Source organism: Centroberyx gerrardi, chromosome 15 (assembly GCF_048128805.1).
Source record: "Centroberyx gerrardi isolate f3 chromosome 15, fCenGer3.hap1.cur.20231027, whole genome shotgun sequence".
Classification (NCBI taxonomy): domain Eukaryota; kingdom Metazoa; phylum Chordata; class Actinopteri; order Beryciformes; family Berycidae; genus Centroberyx; species Centroberyx gerrardi.
The window spans coordinates 2763246-2778247 of NC_136011.1; the positions used below are offsets into that span (position 1 = coordinate 2763246).

At 44.9% G+C, this 15002-nt stretch overlaps 1 pseudogene; it reads left to right on the top strand.

The window, feature by feature from the left end:
- Positions 1 to 1878: 1878 nt before the first annotated feature.
- On the top strand, positions 1879 to 3603 carry LOC144542381 (uncharacterized; annotated as a pseudogene).
- Positions 3604 to 15002: the final 11399 nt, after the last annotated feature.

Genomic DNA, 15002 nt, shown 5'->3' on the forward strand with positions numbered 1-15002 from the left:
ATATGTGTCGTCACTGACCTCATCCTCCGTGTGTCCATAGGTGCGGTTCAGGGCTATGGCCGCGCCATGGGCCTGGCTGTGGCGGGGGAGAGATCGCTGTGGCTGAACCTCTCCAGCCTGCCTGACCAGGAAAAACAGGTCATAGTGGACTCCCCATTCGACCCGTCACAGGCTAGGGTCTTATTTGGAGAAGCTGTTACTGCAATGCAACAGACCAGTGACCTGAGGAAGAAGCAGGGGGAGGCTTTCGACCTCTGCCTTCCCCGCAAGACGACACCTCGCCCGCCACCACCAACCCACCTGGGTTTTGCGTCTATGGCAGCGAGAGGGCGCAGCGGGAGGTTTAAGGGACCCAGACCCCAGGCACCTGAGCAGCCAACGTCTCACCAACGTGGAGCTCAGGGCCAAAAACACTGGGGCAAAAAGTCCTTCGCCGCTGCCGTCGCCGCTCCCGCCACCGGATCGAGCCGCCCGCCGGAGGGGAAGAAGAGGCGGTCGACTTAGGAGCCGTGGTTAATGGAGACAGAGGCTCAGCAGTCAGCACTCAGAGAGATCCCTGCTCTGAGCCTCCCCAGGACAGACTGGCAGTTTCCTCTTCCCCCCAAGATACGGAGAAGAGAGGTTCCAGACCAGTGTCCCGGTCAGCGCTGTGTAACGGCCCGTTATGTTCACCCCGTTCACAGACAGGGAAAAGCACATGTTCGCCCAGTGCTACCCAGTTCACATACCCCCCCTCAACACCCTGCGGGGACAGTTCAGAGGGAAGTGGGAAAGTGTCACGTAATGCTCTCACCAAGCACTTTACATGGTTTTTCAATAAAGAAGCCGCTGACGCAGCCAGGCTCGTTCATAAAACCGAGGGCGCAGCGAGCAGTTCAAAAAGAAAAGAAAAGAGAAAACCAAAAGGTGCAGGACAGTCCGTCGCCACAAGAGGGCGCGTGTTTACAACCGTTGTCAGGGGTTACAGGCTCCAGTTCGCAGTGAAACCATCGTCTTTCAATGGTGTGCTATTCTCAGAAGCCACGGGGGAAGCCGCAGAGGCTTTAGAGAGCGAAATTTCTTCTCTCTTAAGCCGAGGGGCAATTCAAATTGTGCCGGAGGAGGAGAGGAGTCGGGGTTTTTACTCCCAGTACTTCCTCGTCCTGAAAAAGGGAGGTTCATTACGTCCAAATCTGGACTTACGTTTCCTCAATTCACACCTCCGGAAATACAAATTCAGAATGCTCACACACAATGTTCTGTTCTGCTCGATTCGACCAGGCGACTGGTTCACATCAGTGGATCTGCAGGATGCTTATTTTCACATAAGCATATATCCAGCACACAGAAAATATCTCAGGTTCGCCTTCAAGGGCGTAGCCTACGAATATCAGGCTCGCCATTCGGGCTGTCACTCGCCCCGAGAGTCTTCAGCAAGTGTGTGGAAGCAGCTCTGAATCCGATGCGAGCCACGGGCCTCAGAGTGCTGGCATATCTGGACGACTTTCTCCTCTGCGCTCCCAGCAGGGAGGAAGCAGAGAGAGACACTCAGGCGCTGTTAGACAGGCTTTACAGCTTGGGCTTCAGTGTCAATCGCGCAAAGAGCATTTTGTCTCCCACTCAGAGTATAGTGTATTTGGGCCTCGAAATAGACTCTGTTTCTTTTCGGGCTTTTCTGTCACAAATTCGGGTGGAGAAATTTCGCCAGCACCTGGCTCTGTTTCGCCGGGGAAACTCTGTCTCGCTACGAGCCTGCCTCCGCCTGACCGGGCTGATGGCGTCAGCCATTTCTGTCGTTCCTCAGGGGCTGCTGAGAATGAGGGATTTTCAGCGCTGGGTATCCTCACTGCGTCTGGACGTACGACGTCACCTCAGACGTATGGTGGGGGTTTCCCCGGGATGCCTCCTGGCTCTCCGTCATTGGAGAGACCTGGAAGTGTTCACTACCGGTGTCCCCTTGGGAACGGTAGTTATGAGGTAAACAGTGACAACGGATGCTTCACTGACAGGGTGGGGAGCAGTATTCGAGGGGAGGTCAGTAAACAGGACCTGGCCCCCGAGGCTCCGTCATGCTCATATAAATTACCTGGAGCTGTTGGCTGTCCTAGCGCTCAAACATTTCCTGCCACTCCTGGGAAAGTGTCATGTGTTGGTCAGGTCAGACCACACGACAGCCGTGGCTTATATAAATCGGCAAGGTGGCACGCACTCCGTAAAGTTACACAGACTGGCCCAGAGTCTGATATTGTGGAGCAGTGAGCGCCTGCTGTCATTACGCGCAGCGTACGTCCCCGGCGTCTTGAACAGCGGGGTGGATTTACTCTCCAGAGGCAATCCTCTCTATGGCGAGTGGAGGCTCAACCCCAAAGTGCTTCTCCTGGTGTGGGAGAGATTCGGCCGAGGGTCCGTAGATCTCTTCGCATCGCACGAGAACGCGCAGTGTCCTCTGTTCTTTTCGTTAAGAAACAGAGACGCACCGGACGCACTGGCTCACCCATGGCCAAACGCGCTGCTGTACGCATTCCCCCCCGCTCAGCCTCATCACTCCGATACTAATCAGAGTGAGAGAGCGGTGGCTGTCTTTGATTTTGATAGCCCCGTATTGGCCCAGCGGACCGTGGATGGTGGAGCTGGTGCAGCTCCTTCACAGCCAGCCATGGCTGCTGCCATTACGCACAGACTTGGTGTCACAGGTGCACGGACAGATTTTTCACCCACACCCCGAACGACTGGCTCTCTGGGCTTGGTACGTGAGAGGGTAAATCTGAATGAGTCGGGTCTCCCGTTGAGGGTGATTGAGACTATTCAAAGCGCGAGGGCGCCATCTACGCGATCATTATATGATAATAAGTGGCGCGTATTTGAGAGATGGTGTGAGGCTAGAGCCATCATTTCGTTCCAGAGTTCTGTCCCGGATGTGTTATGCTTTCTGCAGGATTTACTGGACAATGGTAAAGCTTTCTCCACCATTAAGGTCTATTTGGCCGCTATTTCAGCCTGCCATGCGGCCCGCGCGCAAACCTTTAGTTCCGTCATGGGACTTGCCAACTGTTTTGGAGGCGCTCTCAGGGTTGCCTTTCGAGCCCTTGGATTGTGCTGATTTTAAGTTGCTTTCTTTAAAAACTATCCTGTTGCTGGCTCTGACGTCAGCCAAACGGATAAGTGAATTACATGCGCTATCTGTGCACGCATCCTGCTTGCAGTTCTCCCCGGATTATGGGAAGGTAATGCTGCGCCCTAACCTGGCTTAATTCACTCTGTCCTGTGAGAGCTTTACGCATCTATGTGGACAGGACTAAGGGACTTAGAAAGAGTAACCAGCTCTTTGTATCCTGGGCCCCCTCTCACAGAGGGAGGGCTCTGACTCCCCAGCGCCTGTCACACTGGGTGGTAGAGGCTATTATTCTGGCTTATGAGAGTCGTGGACTGCAGCCCCCGGAGAGTCTACGGGCTCACTCCACCAGGGGTATGGCCATCTCAAGGGCCCTGTTCAGGGGCATTTCTGTGAGGGACATCTGTGCTGCTGCTAGTTGGGCATCCCCACACACATTAATTCGGTTTTACCACCTGGACGTGATGGAGCCTTCACTGGCTCACTCAGTCCTGAGTGTGGGTTCATGTTAATTGTGTGCTAGTCCATGGGGAGGGCTTGTGGTGTCGACCCGTCTCGGGTCAAGGTCTTATGGGCTTCGGAGCATGCAATTCGGGAGTGGCCACATCTCCCATAGTGAGATACCGAATGAGGTTTGAAAGAGAACTTTAGGTTACCAGGGTAACCCTGGTTCTCTGATCACCGAGTGAGGTATCTCACAACACTGCCCTGCTTGCATATGTAGGGTATGTGGAAGAAATACGCTTGAGAATGGTGGGTGCAGCGCCGGGGGCGCTTATAAAGGGGGACGGGCTGGCCCGTGCATCTCAAGATGATTGGTCTCGCGACAGACGTGGTGTTATTGGAGCTTCCATGATTGGTCACGCCAGAAGGCGCTTCCCATAGTGAGATACCTCACTCGGTTATCAGAGAACCGGGGTTACCCTGGTAACCTAAAGTTTCTGTTGTCAGACGACTGCGTAAGTAACTGTGGTCTAGGGTCACAAAATGCTAACTGGCTAACCAAGGTTAACGGTAATTTCTATACTGTTAGCATGTTGTGACCCTCAATCAAATCACTTTTTTTATAGTTGCGCAGTCGTCTGACAACAGAAACAGGAAGATATGTCACAGTATTGTGTTATACATTATGTTGAAACACAAGATAAGTGATCACAGACAGAGTTATGGGTGACAGAAAGTTGGCTTTTTAACATTGCTGGCAATGGTGAGAACCGATCTATACCCTGCAGAAGTATGGCAGCCATGTTTGTGAAAAGGGCCTATAGGCTGGACAATCCCTCCGTGTAGTAGGAATTGGGGCTGTTTGGTGAAGAGTTCAGAAATTACTTCAGGCTTGACCGGGGACAGTTAGACCAGTTGAACCAAGTCGACCCCGGCATTGCTCAAATTACTTGGTACAGAGAAGAAATTAGCCCCGGGAGCCCCTGGCTCTGCATTCGGTAGGCTACGCTATTGTATTTTGCGCCATTAAATCAATAACTTTCATCCTTCTTCAATAACAAACACTCCGTAATGACACTCAAAGATATCACTCACATTTATTTGCCTTGTCAATGATAATGTATTGTGTCATTACACTCATAAAGTTACCTTTATATTATTTTGTCAGTGAGGCTCCTATTTGGCCTATACTCCACTCTTAATAATACAGACAATACTTACTGTTACATATTAATACAGTATTTCCCTTATTTAGTCAATGATAATGTACCTGTAAACCTACCAACCTAGAGGTCTACCACACAGATACTTAACTCTACATTCTTTTTTGGAAGTCTTTATGGTAATGCACAGTTAGGGCTAAAAAAAAAAAAAAGTTTGATACTCAATACTTTCATTGATAATATTGCAGATTCCTTGCCACGGTGGACTCGTTCAGAACGACAGCATATAGCTATTGTGTTGGAAAGACCGTTGTGACTGGTATCATCTCTGCAGTGGCATCAATCATCTGGGATGCCTTAGTAAAGGATTACATGCTATTCTATTGATAGGAAATGTAGTTAAGCTATTCAGGCTTCACTATATTCTGGCTCCCATTTCTGGAATTATAATGGGACTTTTTCCATTGTCCTCCTAGCTGTAGTTGACAAAGGTCTTGGGTCAGATTCAAACTCAAGACGTCGTGTTTACATGGTACGTGTCAATGTCAGGGCTTATGGCAAGTGAAGTGATGGAGGTGTATTCCGCGGGAGTATGCCTTTGGAAAAGCTTTACAGAAAGGCACCCTTGGCTTCCCGCCACCTGCAGCTCTTCCTGGAGCAGACCACCTGGAACTGTTCCACACGTCTTGGGTGACGAATCCTTCCTGCTGAAGCCGAACCTGATGAAGCCCTATTTGTCATGATCTGGCTCTTTGTGTTTTGCCCGCCCACCTAATCCTTTTCCTTTCTCCCTCTCCCTCAGCAGGTACATGCAGAGGGGCGGGGCCGATCTCCACGGGAGTGAGGCTCACAAGGCACACTTGTCTCTCATCCCGCAATCAGCCCGGCTTCTTAAGCCTGCTCCAAATTCTCCCCAGTGCCAGATGATTCCCGCACATGCTCGTGTTTCATGCCTCCTCGCTCTCGTGAAGATCTCCTGTCGTAGTTTTTCCTCAGCGTATCACTTGTAGATACTCTAGTCCCAGTTTTCTAGTGAGTTTTTTCCCTCCTGGACACTTTAAGTTATTTTGCCTGTTCATGGTCTCGTTTTGCCCCGCAAGGTGATTTTCTGTTAACTTTTGAAAATAAACTGTTCTTGTTCGATTCTGCATCTGGGTCCTGGCTCTCCTTGAACACACCCCTAACACTATTCTGGGCCCCAGGTGGGGAGAGAGAGGGTATTTAACTACCGGCTGTCAAGGGCTAGGCTGGTGGCGGAATGAACATTTGGCATTCTGGCAGCCCGATGGAGGATGTACCATTGTGTGCTTTCGCTCAGACCTGAAGATGTCTGAGGAGTGACCACAAGCTGACATCAGCCTGCCACCATTGCCACCCTGCCAGGGCAGGATCGAACAAAGCCTCCAGAGTAGTGGCGCAAGCGAGGGAAATGCTCACCGCATACTTCTCCTCCCAGGCTGGCCAGGATACATGGCAAGACTCAGAAGTTTAGATGTATTGTGTATATATAGTGTAGTTAAGTAGTCATTCCATAACTATAAAAAATAACATTTTGCTGTTTTATTTGGTTTGACAACTTAATATTATGTTGTGATGAACTCAAGTGGAAAAAGTAGTTTGTGTGCTGCAGAGTTGCAAATGTGCTATTGTTATTGCTTGATTTCTGCATAGGCTTGGAAAATGAAGCAATATTCCACTTAGTTTTAACATGGGGTTTATTCGGCACTTGACCGCCATGAAAACCAGAAGATAAACTAATCACCAAGATTGGACACAGCTGGGACGAGTTTGTAGCTTTCGGATTTTTACTTCCCATTCATTTGAATGAGGCCATGAAAATACATTTAACACGTTTGTGAACAGATCCGGGAACAGAGACAAGCTGAACAGGCAAACATCAAATATTCACTTTTTCCTTAGAAAGGATGAACAGAGAAGAGATTAAAGCTACTTGAATTTCTGAAAGATTTTGTAGTTATTGTTTAGTTATTTGGGCACAACGCCATGGCCTCTGATTAGGTGCAGCAGAGCCACTCTTTTTTTCTCTTTGCTCGCTCTCTTCTGTCTTATATCAGTCTCTCAAGCTCTGCCATTTCTTTTTAGCCTATTGAATGTTTATTGAATGTTGCCCCATATTTTTGCCGGACCGCCGAGCAGGCCCAGCAAGAATAAACTGACTCCCCATTGTTGAAGTGCGCATGTGCGACTCTATGTCTCTAACTGACTCTCCATTGTTGAAATGGACGTGTATAAGTCCCTTTGTGTAGGCCATCGATACAACTAATCTACATTTACCCTTGAGCTATCATTTATTTATTTGGAAATAGCTAACTGCAGACGAGAGATAAGCTATCGTCAATTCATTTAGTTCCATTTAGTGTGTCCTTCCTTGCTTGTATGCACAGATGTATGGATGTATTTAGCCTCAAAGATGGCGCTGATTTGTACATGCCATTACTAGCGTTCCAAACACTTATACAAAACAACCTACCAAGCGCTTAATTTTTGTGTGCGGTTTCCAAATGGCTTCGTGTCTCAAACTTTCACCCTTCCTCCTAGGTCTTAGTATCATGTAGACGTTGCCATCAAAGTTCCAATATAGTCTTTCGGGAGCTGGGAGCTAAAGCTAATGCTAGCTCGCTGATGACGTTGTTTCTACGTGTTTCAGCAGCCCTTCAGAATAAAAATACCTCTGCAATATAGCAAAACCTGTGAGTGAGAAGGAGTGCGCACAAAACTTTGCCGGGTAAGAAGTCAGTTCTGAATGACAGTAAAGTTTATATTTTACTCGTTTCTTAACCCGCAAAGTATCGTGCACACTCCTACATTTGTGGTGTGGCTAAACTAGGCTTGCCTTGTCTTGTCTTGTATTAAGTATTAGTATAAAGCATTATAATAGATAGTTTCTGTTGAAATCTGAAACACAAAAAAAGAGGAGATTCATAGTTGAAAGTAAAAGGAAGGGTGAGTGTACTTCCAGGACAATCTTTTTTTAGTTTAATAGTAAAAGCAAAGGGAAACACCTGAGTTATAGTTACTAATTTTGAAACAGGGCAGGTTTCCAATAGCATGCATATAATTACTTAGAATTTTCTTTTATGTTTATTATTTTGTGTTTATGTTATCTCAAAGATAATACACATAAACACAGCATCATACTACATCACATATACATACTATATATATACACATCCTATATTATGTCATATACATACTATATGGTACACACTCATGCCTTCAACCCGTGCCGACCTGCATGTCTATAAATTCATGAGTCAGTTCAAGAATTTGATATGGTACACCTAATGTGTGTTCTTCGTTTTATAAATTATATTATATCTTCTTTATCACAAACACAAAGTACATTATCAACAGAAATTGTAAGTGGGCAACATTATATTAGTATTTCTTTCTTGAATAAAAATATATCCCTCTTTGTGATTATACAGCTAATGAAATAATCTAGTATTTAATACTACAAAAATCATTAAACATTTCCTTCATATTGTTATATATATATATATATATATATATATATATATTATAGGCTAATACTATGATTTTTTTGTGTGCAGTTCATCCTCAGCTGCAAAAAATGCTATTTAAGAAAAAATTAAATCACTGGGAGGTAGCTCCTTCACAAGGTTTAATAGCCAAGACTTTGATCATTCAAAATATATTTTCCCAGCATAATTGAAGAGTAAATCCAAAACCCCAGAGAAGAAGAATGCGTGAGGGACAAGTTTTGTGATAGTCCAACTTCCCAGCAAACATTTTCTCAACCTGCGTCGAGTCCAACAAGTCTAATAGACGTCAAGTCATGGCCTGACTTTATTTCGACCATTGCCGACATGACAAGATATAATCTTTATAAATATTGCATAAAGTTACAATGATATCATCTGAGTGTGAACGGTAATGTTAGCACATGAATCCCGAAGAGTATTATTCTAACTGCAGTATGCTATCATGTATATGGCCAATATGGGGGTCTAAAATAGGTTTATCTTTTATTCCAGAATTTCCTCAAGTTGCCTTTATTAGGAACTATTTTGCCTGCATCAACAGCACTTTAAGTAATCCCTTCAGCCTCCAACGCATGTGCCATAGGTGAGATCAGTCACTTGGGCAGTTAGGACGGGGGATGCAAGTTAGCCGGGTGAGTTAACAAAAGGCACTTCAATTTAAAACGCAAATGTAATTTTGAAAGACATGATATGCTTTTACCTTTTATATTCAATGTTTATGAGATTGAGCATAAGTCTTTTTCGAGATAGCTGGTTTTCGTATTTTCAAATAAGAAAAGAAAAACACAGCTAGCATGCTAGCCTAGCCCACAAAACCTAGCTTAGCTTTTGTGGAAAATGAAACACGTGCATATTTGTGTGGCAAAGCAGTTTTCCCATGCATCAATCCTCTCTCTATTTTTCCAGTCTTTATCCATAACGAGGGGGTTGGTATGATGTAGCTAGCTAAATTGACTTGATTTAGTTGACAGATATCCTGGAAACAGGAGCTCCAGGCTCAAATAAGTGTGTGTGTGTGTGTGTGTGTGTGTGTGTGTGTGTGTGTGTGCGTGCGTGCGTGCGTGTGTGTGTGTGTGCGTGTGTGAGGGAGAGAGAAACGTCTCTGTGTGCATCTATTTTGATCTCTAGACAGAAGCTTCCTTAAAAATCTTGTTGTAGAGAACTGTATGGAGAAATGGTTCAGTTTGGTTTTCGATTTATGAATATGCACTTAACAGTTCATTACATAGATTAGTCAACCATGTACATAAACTTTTTTTATGCCTTTTCCAGCTGCTATGAAGAGATGGAACATCAAGGCCACAGAACATGACATTGAAGCTGCAATGGGATTTCATTTGAAGCATGCTCCAGCAAGGGCCGGTTTGGGGCGGAGTTGGGTCACAGTAAATAAGTGAATGGAAATGTCTTTGGAAAATGTTTTTGTTTGGCCTTAAAGATGCTTTAGTGTGTCAAAATTTAGGCTACCATTAAATACTTCTGGATAAAGCACTTTATACCCTAAATGCTGTCTTTTTTTTAAGAGTATTTGGTAATGTAACTATGCATTCTCTCAAAACCATATAAAGTTGTAAAACATAGTTTGTAAAACATATTTAAAGGCATTTTAGAGGTTTCGTGTGTCAAGTCCAACTTTATGTTGGCCTGGCACATTTAAGGCTGACTATAGTCACTTGTCGGACCTTCTCTGCTTCACCTTGGGCGGTGGAAGTGTGGGCTCCTAGTAAAGAAAACTGCAATTTGGAGCAAACACCAAGGTAACACAGCTAGATGTGAAATTTAGCTTTCATTTTCTTTAATAAGCATGTAGGAATTTGGGGTTGCTTAAAAGTACATTTTCTATAGGCTGAAATAATAATAATAATCCGACGCATCAACCTCCACGACCCTTGTTGATTAGACTTCTGATCGATGTCAGAATGTTTGCTGGGTTATGTTGAAAGCCTCAGAACTGTATTAGTGCTCACCATCAATTAATTTAAACATGGCTTTGTAGACATCATCTTGAGACTACAGACATTTGCCTTTAGTTTGATTAAGATTGATCAAACAATCTTGAACATGTCACATTGTCAATTTATCAAACTATTTGCAGCTGGACATTTTGATCTACCGTAAGGTCAGTTTTCAAGATATCATTCCATTTTTTTGTCTGTATACTAATGACTGAAGGTATGACAATTTCAAAAATCATGTTTTTTTTTTCTGCAACTTAGGAGGACAACGCTGTGGGCTCAGTCAGTTTTTGCTATAAACAGATGGAGGCGACTTCAGAATCAGTGGTAGGTACCAGTGTACGAAAGATTTATCTCACCGACATGTCCTGCGAGTTCGCTGAAGCTGTCTCCCAATTTTGGCACAAGTAAGACACAAATTGAAAGAGCCCATTGGAAAAAAATGGTTGACATCGATAGTCCCACAGGCAAAGTTGTAGATCTACAGTATAATGCCCAGATGTGTGTACAAAGTTTAGCGTCAATTGGACTTGCAGTGTGAGAGTTACGGGACAAAATGTAAATGTGCGCTCTAGCACCACCATCTGGATGCGTGGGCTGCCTTGCCTGAGTAGTGGGGGACCATAGGAGCCCACCTGCCAAATATGGCTGCTCTAGGACTTAAGCAAGAACTAGAAATAACCGCCTTGCGGTTGTATGCCTCCGCCAATAAACTTTGTTTTATCATTGCAAGGACAGTCTTTATTTATTGAACATATATAAATAATGTGATTATTAGGTCAACTTAAAGGATTTTAGTGTCTGCAAAAGTGACAGCACTTCCACCATTTTTGTAGAATGACCCAAGATCGTTTTCTCAGCTACAGTGGTAAGCAAAACATTATGATGTCATAGTGAAGTTGACCTTTGAACTTTTGGATATAAAATGTCATCATTTCATCATTTTATCCTATTAGACATTTGTGTGAAATTTTGTCATAATTAATGTATGAATTCTTGAGTTATGGCCAAAAACGTCTTTTGTGAGGTCACAGTGACCTTGACCTTTGACCACCAAATTCTAATCAGTTCATCCTTGAGTCCAAGTGGACGTTTGTGCCAGATGTAATGAAATTCCTTCCAGGCGTTCCTGAGATATCGCGTTCATGAGAATGGGACGGACGTGAGGTCACAGTGACCTTGACCTTTGACCTTTGACCACCAAAATCTAATCAGTTCATCCTTGAGTCCAAGTGGACGTTTGTTCCAAATTTGAAGAAATTCCCTCAAGGCGTTCTTGAGATATCGCGTTCACGAGAATGGGACGTACGGACGGACAGACGGACGGACGGACAACCCGAAAACATAATGCCTCCGGCCACGGCTGTCACCGGTGCGGAGGCATAAAAAGAAAGAAAGGAGGAAGAAGAAGAAAAAATTTGGTTCTAATAAGTTATCCATGGGGTTATGAAACCAATCAAAGACAGTCAGGGTCCTATAAAATTCAATAGGGTTAAGACTCAGTACAGATGGTGTTTTTCGGAAGTATGAAAATTCAAACAGTAAATATAGCTGCAAGCAGCAATTGAGGGGTTCAAACACACCTTGAAAAAGAGAAGAAAATTCACAGAATACATGTGGACACCAAGAGCAGGGTCGGGTCACAAAGCACGGCTGGAAAGAATGTTAGTTGACTGGACAAATGACTAGCAGATTCAAATGGATAATATAGCCGCAAGCGGCGATTGGAAGGATTGAAGGATTGGCAATTTTTCAAATATTCCAAAATTAAAGTTTCAGTAGTGACAATATGCATATCACTTATACATCCCACTTTGGGATTACAAGGCAGCAAATGGTAAATTTATACAAAGAATGGCCAGGATCTCCTTATAGGGAGATAACACCGTAAGCCACTGAGCCACTTACCAAAACTAAGTGCCAATAGCATGTGTAGCAAATTCAAGAGATCTGATTTAGCATGTAATGTCATTTTGCGAAACGGCATGTGTCTATCATGTACCATCTCACTGGAAATTGTGGGAAGAGAATTAAAGAACACATCTTATTAGCCAGTCGCAACTGGGGCTGAACTGCATTGTGTTACGCAACAGCACAAAGGTTTGACTAACTGGAAGGAGGTTCACCAATAGTCAATGGAGGACAACAGCAGACAAAAGCTGTCTGAGAGGAGGTAAATATAGATGGTGAAACAGGTGAAAGTGATCAAGAGTGATTGGATAATATGACGTCAATGAAGGGTGAGGGTGAAACAAGGAGTGGAGGGAAACTGGATTGGAGTGACCAAGTCTGAGGGAAAGGATATAGGAAATAGAAATTCGGGTTCTTATGAACAAAAGGGTTAAATGAGTATACAGCTCAATTTTGAAGCACGTGGAAAAGATGAATTGAATAATACACATTTTTACAAATATCATGCATCATTTTTGGCAAATACTTCACACCTCACATCAATGTTGTGACATTGAAGGTTCTTTGAAAACTTTACATGAAGTGATTGGAGTAAAATTCGACATCCTTATGAATTTGAATGCCATTTAAATGGTTCATTCAACACAATATTTTCTTGGTTATTTCAGGGCTCTTCAAGGTTGCTAGATTCTCTTTCTGCTAGATTCACTTTACTTGTAGTCATGTCCATGTGAAAGTCCATTGCTGTTTTATCTGCCTGTGTAATTTCTGACCCTCCAGAATCTTCCAGCACTGCTTCCTGAACAGAGGGTGTGTCTTTTGGGTTTAGGAGTTCCTCAAAGTGTTCCTTCCACCTTCCAACAATGTCCCCAGTCGAGGTCAGCATTTTCTTGCCCCTGCTGAGAACATCCTGGGGAATGTCCTACCTTCCCCTCCGTAGTCACCAAATTGTTTTCCAGAACCCCTCTGAGGCCATCTGAAAGTCCTTCTCCATAGTCTGTCCGAACTCCTACACTGGGACTTTCGCTTCTACAACTACAGCAGCTGCAGCCTTTCTGACCTGCCTCTCTGCTGAATCAGGTGTCCCATGTGCCACCCAGGCCTGGCAGTTCTCTTTTTTCAGCTTGACCGCACCCCCCACCACTGATGTCCACCAATGCCCACAGCTCATAGCAGCTGCTTCCACTACAAAGGTTTTGAATAGTGTCCATTCAGACTCCATGTCCTCCAGGATACAGGAAAAGCTTGTTCAGACGTGAGAGTTGAAATCATTCTGGACTCACCAGGCATTCCCAGTAAAACCTCACTACATGTTTAGGTTTACCTCCCCTGCCATATGATCCAACTTACCACCAGAGGATTATCAGTTGACAGCTCAGCCCCTCTCTTCACCTTAGTGTCCAGAACACAACCTCAGGTCTGATGAAACCCATGGCCCAAGGTGCTTTGGTACCATGTACACATATGAACCTGCAGAAATTGGGGATTTTGGGCTGGCAGAGTGAAATGGTGGTCCCCATTTTTTTTTTTTTTAAAAGGGCACTGGAGGGTGTTTCAACTACTGAGGGATCACACTGCTCAGTCTCTCTGGGAAGTGCTGGAAAAGAGACTCCGGCCAATAGTTAAACCTCAGATTCAGGAGGAACAATACAAATTTCATCCTGGTTGCGGAACAGTTCACAGATAATCAAGGGGGTATGGGAATTTGCTAATTCTGTCTGTGTTTTATGGATTTGGAAAATGCCTTTGACTGTTCTCTGAGGTATCCACCAGTTAGGTGCATAGGTGTTGCGGGAGTATGGGGTGCTGAGGCCACTGTTGCAAGCCATTCGGTTCCTACACACTCACACCGGACATCAAGGTGCAGCCAATTTCTGGAGAGTGTCCAGTTTGGTGACGTTAGGGTGGCATCTGTGCTATTTGTGGATGATATTGTCCATTTGGCTTCATTAAAGTGTGATCTCTGATGTGCATTGGAGCAGTTTGCAGTTGAGTGTAACATGGACGGGATGAGAGTCAGAACCAAGTCTGAAGCCATGGTTCTTTTATTCACAAGTGACGGTGTAAGGTATTGTAAGATTGACCACCGGTTGGGTGCACTGGCTGCAGTAATGTGGTCATTGTATCGGGCCATGGTGGTACAGAGAGAGCTGAAGTCGAAAGCTGCAGTTGAAATATTTCTCTGCAGGGTTGCTGGCCTCACTCTTCAAGACAGGGTGAGGAGCTCAGCGACCCTGGAGCCTCTGCTTCTCCACATTGAGAGGAGCCATTTGAGGTGGTTTGAGCACCTGGTAAGGATGCCCCCAGGCCCTTTGGAGGTGTACTGGGCACAGCTGACTGGGAGGAGATGTCGGGGCAGAGGGAATACATCCCCCACCATGCCTAGGAGCATCTGGAGATCCCCCATGAGCTGGAGGACGTTGCTGGGCAAAAGGACATCTGGACTACTCTGCTTTGTCCTGTTGCCACAACGACCCGGAGCAGGATAAGCAACTAGAAATGGATCGATGGAGTCATTCCCAAATCCCACACCTGCTCTCACAGATTCAAGAGACATTCTTCCACATATTGCTTGCCTATGACGATTGGCTTGGGATCTATCGCCTCCAGTCTGCCGTCTTTTCAAATTGTCACATGGTCTTACCCTAGGTGTCAGCTGCTCTACCTACCACACTCACTAGATTAATCTAGTTGAGACATTTACCAATACACAATATATGATGGATCCTTGTGCTATTTTGAGTAGGTACCTACACCGAATGTACAAAATATTCAGTAAGAGTAAGGGACACTTACTCTTTTCAAGAAGTACATAGATGAGATGAATCCAGGTCAAATCCATTATCCCTTATTGATTTCCCTTGTTAAATCTATGCCAATCACATAGGAGATGTACATCAAGAGAGGCAGA